Genomic DNA, 7,540 nt, shown 5'->3' on the forward strand with positions numbered 1-7,540 from the left:
TCCGATCAAGTTTGTCCGACATGTAAAGATACTCTCAATGATTTTGTTAAAGTACAGAAATTTAAAACCGTAGAAACATTCAACCCAAACCTAATTAACTACCCAGTAGGCGCAACGCGTGTTCAAGACCCAAAACGTATAAACACGTGTTAAACGTGTTACTAAGTTTTTAAAACGTTTAAAACACGTCTTGTGCCCGCTGGGAACGGTTTTAGATTTTTTTTAGAATACATTGTCGCATATTAAATAGATACGACTTGTGGCGCATATTAAATAGATACGACTTATGGCAAATTCCGTGGTACTATATAACAAAAATATTTTGCTATGTACAAAAAAAAATTTACGAACAGTTTCTTAACGCTCAGTGCAGTTAAGGCAATTTTAAAATATTATTGCGTCTGTTTGATATTTTTTTGACTACGATATATTTCCGTTAAATGATCTGGTCTGAGAATTATGGAAAGACGAAAAAAATTAAAATGATAAACTTAGCGGTATCATAAAATATAAATGTTTGTGACAAAAAAACCCAGATCAAAGATTCTTTTTTTTTTTTTAAATCTTCTTAAATTCTCGATCGCTTGTCCAAATTTGAATAAGATTTTAAATAAATACGCTATTCAGGTGAAATGAACATCATAGTTTAATAATATGATCTGTTCTGATCGTTTATTATCAATTTTTCTTAATTACAAGCTCTTTCTTGATCGGAATTCTAGTACTTTTTGTGAAAATTGATAGAAATATTGTATTTTGACAACTATATATGGTTAATACAGCGGAGAAAATAGAATAAGCCTCATTATTTTTTTTTCTAAATTAACATAAATGGCAGTGAAACAATTATTAAGTCTACCTTACTTCTTATTATCTTCTACTATAACTAAAAAAATTATAAATTGGAATAATTAATTAATTACAAATGGAAAAAAAATTAAAAAGTATTCAATTTGTGGAGAAAATAGAATTAGCCTCATTTAAGTTATATACAAAAAAATACTAAAAATATTTTGTTTTTACATTCATTTAATATTTAGTGTTGCTTCCTGAATTTTTAATGACTTCAAATATGCTACTTGACATACTAGTCACAAAATTTTGGATAGTTTCTATAGATATTTCATTCCAAGCTTCTCTGATACGAGTTTTCAGCTCCAAGGTGGATTCAAAATGCTTACCATTTTCATAAACCATTCTATAAAATATTCCCATAGATTTTCGATTGAGTTAAGATCTGGACTAGATGCGGGCCATTCCATTACATGACTATTTTTTTCTCTAAACCAAGCTTTTGTAAGTTTTGAGTTATGGATAGCATAATTATCTTGTTGAAAAATGAAACTTTCACCCATCAATTCCTCACCATGTCCAAGCAAAGTTATTTCTAATAAGTCAATGTAGTGAATTCTGTGAATTCATTTTTGTTGAAATTCATGCCAGTGGAAGTTTTCCAATAAAGGAAAAAGCCCCCAAAACCATAACAGGTCCACCACCAAAGTTACAACTCATCCAAGTTCCTTTCTCTTTTCGAAGATCGTGCCAGTAATATTGATAGCCATTAGGACCATCTAGATTGAACTTTTTTTCATCACTAAAAAAAACTTGATGCCACTCTTCCTGCAAAGACATGTGTTCTTTTGCAAATTGTAATCTAACTTCTTTATGACGAGCAGTAAGTTTTGGTTTTGGTTTACGTTTTTTTCAAACTGTGTTTGGATCTTCATGTAAGATTTGTCTCACACGTTGAACAGATACAGATAATTGAAAATCAGCACAAAATTGAGATGCAGTCATGTGCTGAGCAGAAGCACGACGTACAACAACTCGTTTAGTACGATAATTAATTTTACGTTTGCCACCACATCCTTTATAAGCTCCATAACTATTGCCAATCTTGAAGTAATTATTAACCACTTTTGGAGATCTTTAAATTTTCTTTGCAATTTTCCGATTAGATAAGCCTGTATCTTTGTATGCTTTGATTACTGCTTATTCTTCATTCGTTAAACGCTTACCACGTCCCATTACAAAAATTAAGGTATCAAAAACCAAATGTTAAAAACTATTTGAGCACTGATTTTACAGTCTTTGTTTAACTTACAAATAATAATAATAAACTAAGTTGCAAATGCATATCACCAAATAAAAATATGTAAGTAAACTGAAAATAATTACTGATGAGGCTAATTCAATTTGCTACCGCAAATATCAAGTATTATACATTTTATGGTTTTATTATGCTATATTATAATCTAAAAAGTTGTTGTTTTTAACAATAATTATATGCGCGTGGATACAAAAGATGCACCGCACAAACTTGCTTACAGATTTACAAAATATTGGATCAGTACATGGTAAGGCTAATTCTATTTCTCCACTGTATTCGTCAGAACTGACTAGAACTAGGCTCTATACTGGGTTTAGACACTTTTTGAACTAAATTCATGTTAACGCCAATGAACGAAAGTTATCTTAAGACTCTAAAATGGTGTTTTTCAGATTCACTATTAGGGGTAGTTAAAGAGTTTTGAAAATTATATTTAAAAAAAGATATGTTTTTTTAAGTACTAAAAAAACCTGAGGCGAAAAAAATATATAATACTCGAATAATTTGTAAACCCCCTAAACTACACCGAGCGGTTTTAACTTATATCTTCACGTGGATAATCCAAAAGCAGCACGTTATAATATTGATACATAGTTGTATTGTATTGTATTGTTATATATTATATAACAATATATAATGTTTATTAATATTATATTTTGATCATATAAAATTTATTTATAAAATGTTTCCTTTCTGTAATTTCCTTGATTGGAACTATAAAGTTTTTTTTACTTTATAATCAGTGATTTATAATCAACGGTTTTGATAATAAAGTTTAGACACAATTTAAAAAAAAGTAGTTACAATCATAATTCTCAAAAATATAACTTTATTTTACAGTTGTTATCGAAAGTCGTTTCAGCACTACTTTATTTAGTGATTTTTTATTAAATAAAATAGTTGAAGCTCTTGTACAATTTATCATTTGTAGAACTTAATATTACCCTGGCAGTTTTAGTCAAATTATAAGTTTTGAATGAATTTTTTAAACTGTCTATGTAAAAATGAAAATGGATTTTAATTGATTTTGTTGAATTTTTTTTTAAGAGGCGCACAGTGAAAAATAGTACTACGGCAGCGTTTTATAAGTCGTTTTTTATCCAACTTTCAATTTCGCAACTGAAATTACATATTAATTTTATTTAATAATTTACTGATCTTTACTATAATGAATTAAAGAATTTGTATATTTTTATTAGTGGTTGTGTTTGTGAACCTATTAAGACTTGTACCTAATTTTATGTAAATATTTAATTTTTGAAGTCTTACTGTTTCATATTTTTGTAAATGTAAACTTATTTGCTTCATTATTTTCAAAGTTATTTTCTATAAAATGTTTTATGAATAAGTATAAAGTATTATACATTTTTGAAAGCACCATCTTACGGAGATTTTTGACATCTTATGGAGATTTTAGAACAAACTCATATTTCTAGTTATTTTGTAGTTTTCTAGTCAGTTTCGCCGATATTTTTGGCAGTCATGCTTACCTACACTTTACTTTTGAGGTTGATTTGTAGCCTAAGTGTTTATAAAAATAATTTTATAGGAATTAAGTGCAGATACCATGCTGTTTCTAAAACTATAGATAAAAAAGTGATAAAAGTCTGAAAACAGAAAATCGCTCTTTATCGTTGTTTCAGACTATAACTGTTTATAATAGTTTCGTGTTTACACCCATGTAAAAATTACGGAACTGCAAGATTTATTGGATCACACTGTAGATAGAATTGTGACTATAGATTTCGTGTACAATATTAAATTTAAACATTTTTTTTTATATAGTAGATGAGGTTGTGATGATTCCTCTGGCCAAAGTGAATTCAAGCAAAAACTTCCAGAGGAATTTAAAATTATTATTTCCAAGAGACAAACAAACAAACGAATCGAAAAAGCTTTGAATTATAAAAACAAAAATATTGTACATAAAGTAAGAAATAATAAGTAGGTATCTGAATCAAAAATTTAAATAACTTTCCGAAGGTTATGTTCAATGTTTACAAAATTTGTGATGGTGAAAAAGAAACTTTAACCATTAAGATTTTTAACAAAAAGATCTTCAAGATCTTCATTCATATACAAAGTTAACATTGATAAACTTACGATTAATGATTTTAAACTTATCAAAATTCGGTTACCCGTTAATAATACTACCTGAGCAGTAACCGAAGGGCGGGTACCCGTGTGCCCGGGTATCCGTCGACAACTTTACTAGTTTGATTCTAAATTATCCAATTATTGATCTTTTTAATTAAAATTTTTTTTTTTTTTTTTAACTGCAGCTAAGTATACAGAAATACGGCTCAAAACTAAATATATTCCTGAATAATCCATAGCAGCGGAGTTTCATAAGTTGACTGAGGCTTTTGGTTTACACAGACACTTTTAAATAAATTCCTGCAAATACATACAAAAATCGTGAGTTTTTTTTTTGTTAGTCATGTTATTTATTTTTTTTATTTTGTTTAGACATCGATTGCTCGAAAGTATAATAGAAAACAAAGGTGGTTGAAGTTTTCTACCATTTTGATCAAAAGTTATAATAATAAGTTAATTTAAGTATCTGTGTGAAGGCAAATATATATATAAAAAAAAAATCATTAACTGTTAGAAAACCTGAACTTCGGCTCTAATACAAGTCATCAAAAAATAAATTCAAGTAGCATACCAGAATAATCATATTTGCTAAGGCAATTAAAAATATTGTTGATCAAAAACATCCTCGCAGTCGGAAAGTCATGTGGTATTGCAAAATTTCAATAGCGCAAATTGTTACCATCTTGAATTGGGAAAAATAAATGACTAGTTGAGTTAACCCTTTCCTGACGAGTGATCCGCACCACAGTGCATAAAATCTGTTTCTAAATGACGAGTGAACCACTTGCCGGTTCATCAAAAATTTTAAATTTTCCTGAACATTTACAAGCGTTTGAGAAAACATTAATTATATATCTGAAATAAGAATAATTTCTAAATTTGATACTTCAAACCGTTTGTCATTAAGATTTATAGATCGGTCAAAAATTAATTTTGAAAAATGGCTAAAAGCGAACAATTTATACTGATATGAATGAGATTCTTGATAATTTCTTTGATGATAGTGATGGAGATATGGCGATATTGATATTGATTTTGGTAACTCTAGTGATTCTAAGTATTTTAGATTATGTAAATGAAGAACTACGACCCTTGTCTAAGGATTTACCAGTTTGAAATTTAGTTTTACCTTCGCCATTTATCACAACTACCCATGAAAATCAAAATTTCTGCAATGATATTTATGCATCTGAGGAGAAAGCATATAGTTACCTGATCATAGTATTTGAAACTGAAGAAGGAATTTATGAGGAATTATCTAGTGATATGAGTATAGAATCTGATAGTGAAAAGGTATGTTATGAAACTCAGCAACTATCTTATAATATTTCACAGCCCCAGAAACGTGTGAGAACCAGAGGTGGAAGTAGAAATGTAAGTGGTTTACATTTTTTTGATCATGTTGCTCTAGATAGAGGTGCTTGTTATAACCTACAACCTAACCGAATCCAATTTAGGGTTTGGTTACCTTGTATTCGTAATGGTCAATCACCTCAACAATTCATTGATCGTTTTGTTCCTGATCAAACAGAACTGCAGTTAAAATGGCAGCATGTTGATGCTGGTAGCAAGGAAAATTCAAATGACACTTTTCCATTTTTTTCTACTGAAGGTCTAAATGTTAGAATAGGAGGAGACGGTACTCTTGACTTTTTTGAAGCTTACTTAACCGATAACGTATTGTTTCTGAAAGTAACCAATACTGCAAAGATTTTTTGAGCAATCACCCAGAAAAGGCCAATAATTCTTACCTAAAGAACTGGAAAGTTGTTGCTGTAGTTGAAATTAAAACCCTTTTTGGTCTAATTATATTAATGGATATAGTACATAAACCAAATTTGAATATGTATTGTTCCACCAATGGTGTTTATTGGACACCAATCTTTTCAAAAACCATGTCTCGAGATCGTTTCAGGGTTATTTTACAAAACTCGCAGCAAAGACAATAAAATGTTAGCCTTCAAATATCGTGCAACTAAAAACAAACTTGATAGCAAACAGAAAGTTGTTTACATGCTGTCAACATATCACAATCCAGTGATGGTGGAAGCAGGAAAATCTAATAAAGATGGTAACATTATACTTAAACCGTCAAAGGTCAAGTCATACAATATGCACATGGGTGGTGTTGACCGGGTAGACCAGCAATTACAAGGAATTCAGGCCCTTTGAAAAATCCTATAAATGGTACAATAAGTTAGCTTTTCGTCTAATTCTTCAATGCGCTTTAAATTCGCAAAAGATTTATACATAGTACTGGCAGGCACATTTCATACTTTGATTTTTTGCTGAGTAACATCAAGCTGATATTTTCACTAATCCTTGAGATCTCTCACAACCCTTGTGTTGTTGTTGGAGAGGATTTGGATCAACTTACTGGCCGACACTTTCCTTCAATGTTGCCCCAGGCAATAATGATAAGCACCACAAAAGGTGTCGTGTTTGTTATGCAAAGGGGAAACTGACCGCCAAAGAACATACCTTGAAAACTGCTTTTGTTTTTAATGAATTTTTATAAATTAATCTATTAATATTTTAAGATTAAATGAATAAATTATATACTTTTGTTTATTAATATTATATATTTTTGGTCATGTAACCAAAATAATTTTTTTTTTTTTATTTATATGAAAGACTATTTTCTAACAAAAAGAACTTTCATTTGTTATATTCTGACAAGTTGTTTTTATTTTATGCCCTTTTAATTGTTCATGATCCAAATTTGTTATTTTACGCGCAGTCATATAGATCTGTGTGAGTGTATTTATATTCTTATGTATATGTGCATCAAAAAACATCTAAAGACATAACAACTCTTAGACATTTTAACAACTTTTTTTCATTGATGCCAATGTTTGCGTTTCCGAAAGAATGTTTGTTTTCCCCCAAATAAAATGGTAGCTGTTCGCGGCAAAGATGATGACGTATTTCCAACTGCGAGGAAAGCAGGCTGAAAATACATTAGATTAAAAATTCAGTCAATCATAATCTCAGCATGTAGGAAAATTTGTTTATAATTCTATGTAAATTTGTCATATACAACAGTAACTGGTTAAAAATCAAATTTATCATTTTCTACACTTTTAGAAAGTTAAAATTTAGGCTCAGTTTTAAGGCAAGTGTTTAACTATTTTTCTTTTTTTTTTTTTTTTAATTAATACAAAATATTAAAAGGAAATAAAAATATATTTAAATAAAAACAACACAAAAATAAGCTAGCGCATTATTTTTTAAGTATGGCAAACGTAACTTCCTACAATTTTTTTAATTTACCATTCTCCAACTATTTCGAATATATTGATTCAATATAAATATATTTAAAAAAATGATTAC

This window comes from Hydra vulgaris, chromosome 01, assembly GCF_038396675.1.
Source record: "Hydra vulgaris chromosome 01, alternate assembly HydraT2T_AEP".
Classification (NCBI taxonomy): domain Eukaryota; kingdom Metazoa; phylum Cnidaria; class Hydrozoa; order Anthoathecata; family Hydridae; genus Hydra; species Hydra vulgaris.